This window comes from Propithecus coquereli, unplaced genomic scaffold (assembly GCF_000956105.1).
Source record: "Propithecus coquereli isolate 6110/MARCELLA unplaced genomic scaffold, Pcoq_1.0 Scaffold348, whole genome shotgun sequence".
In the NCBI taxonomy this organism is placed as follows: domain Eukaryota; kingdom Metazoa; phylum Chordata; class Mammalia; order Primates; family Indriidae; genus Propithecus; species Propithecus coquereli.
Window position 1 is genome coordinate 135,270 of NW_012149152.1, and position 2,001 is coordinate 137,270.

The 2,001-nt window shown below is 33.6% G+C and overlaps 1 protein-coding gene across 1 annotated transcript in view; it reads left to right on the plus strand.

Annotated features, from left to right (window-relative positions):
- Positions 1–2,001, plus strand: part of DPP10 (dipeptidyl-peptidase 10 (non-functional)) — a 670,962-nt gene that overhangs the window by 562 nt on the left and 668,399 nt on the right. The window lies entirely within an intron of this gene.

Here is a 2,001-nt window from a genome sequence, read left to right on the forward strand (position 1 = left end):
GGGTCTCGCTCTTGCTCAGGTTGGTCTCGAACTCCTGAGCTCAAACAATCCGCCCGCCTTGGCCTCCCAGAGTGCTAGGATTACAGGCGTGAGCCACCGCGCCTGGCCTCGGTATTGATTTTGAAAGATTAGTAAGAAAGGATCCTTACATGAGGGAACAGCTCAAAATGATTTACAATCTAATATCAGTTTCCTTCCGAGCTACCTTCTCAGTGTTGAGTATGAGTGATGGAGGTGAATGAGCAGTATCCAGGATTCTTTGTTTACTAAGTAAAAATGTAGAGAAAATCATTAAAATGCACCAAATAATAAGATTTCTCCTGGTGATTCCTCCTGGATATGATTCTAACACAAATTAAGTTCTTGTGAAATAAGATTGCAACACGAGTTACGTAATTTGCTGATGAGGTGTGATAAGGGATGATACTATGGCGTGCAACAATGGACAGAGGGTAAATTTGGAATCTCAGGCTGACATGTTGTAGATAATTTTCCTGAAGAAAGCAAACAAAAATTTCTACTTTTTAGTGAACTCTGTGACACTGCTGTATTTGGGAAAAAAAAAAAAAAAGAGAGAGAGAGAATTATGGTAAGGCAAACCGAAGCAGAATGGAATGCTAATAAAGTCCAACCTAGACATCTGTACACCCATAACTTGCTGAAATAAAAAAAAAAAAAAAAAAAAAAAAAGAAAAATTCAAAGGGACTTTAATATGCCCAATAAGCCCTATATAATTTAACTTTAAATAATAATAATGACTAATAATAATGACTATGGCTGACACTAAATGAGCTGAGTATTTTGTCTGATGATTTCCATGTAAGATTTCATTTATGTAAAAAACAAAACAAAAGAAATTCCATGCAGTGTGTACCTGGACATATGTTGTAATTTTTTTCTGTTCCAATTTTATGCACTTTTATTAATACTTCATACACTTCCATTAAGAACTATATGATTTCTTAAGTAGGAAAGATCAAACCTTTGTTCATTTTCTAGGTGATAAATTAAGAAACATTAAAAACAAACTTGTGATCTTATACTGATCTCAAATGACATAAATTTCAATAATACATTGTCTTCTATGTAAAGTTTCAGCATCCTAGTCAAAGAAGAGAATAGAAATAAAAATGGAAAATAAGAGAAGAATTAATATTTCAGACGTTAGGTACTAAGACAAAACTTTAAGTTTTGTTGACTGGTTAGAGAATGTACAAATGGCCAATATTTTGAAAAATCTGAAATTGAACTTTAATTGCTGTGATTTGCATCTGTATTTTCAACTAGTTATGTAAATAAGGAGGGGTGGAATCCATCCATGCTATCTTTTCAGTGAGCTATTCAATAGTATTCAAAATGGAAATTTACTAGAAGACTAACCTGTACTGACACTAACCATGGAAAATGAAGAAACCCTTAAGAATAAAGATTTAAACTGTAGTGGTGAGGATGGAGGTGGTGGTCCAGCGTGCGTTCAGGGAAGGGAAATACACATGCGCAGGGAGGGGAACGGCTTTGTTTGTCCTGTTGAAATTTTTGAATAACTACCTGATTAGATTTTTCTTTTTATTACCGTTTTAACAGGAAATTATTTCAACTAGGATTTAAGTTAAAAGAAATATTTTTGAACCTCTGATATCAAGAATAAACTAGATAAAAAGTAACACAATTATTTCGAACAAAGAGAAACCAAGAACGGAGAGTCATAAATTAGTTTCTCTTCAGTTCAATAGCGAGGAACTTTCTTTTTTCTTCTAAGATTATGCAGCCAACTTATTTCAAAAAGCTATTTAAAAACAAGATTGGATTTTTGGAAGAAAGAACAGAAATACCCATAGCAGTCTATGATCTTAAATGACCAACTAAAGCAGTGAAAGGAACAGGGAGAGAATTATTCAATTTCAGTTCTATTACCACATTCATATTGCCAACGCTGAGCTTTTTAGCTAAGATTCTATACCTCATAACTATTTGTTTAACAAATAGGGACTCTTCTTCCA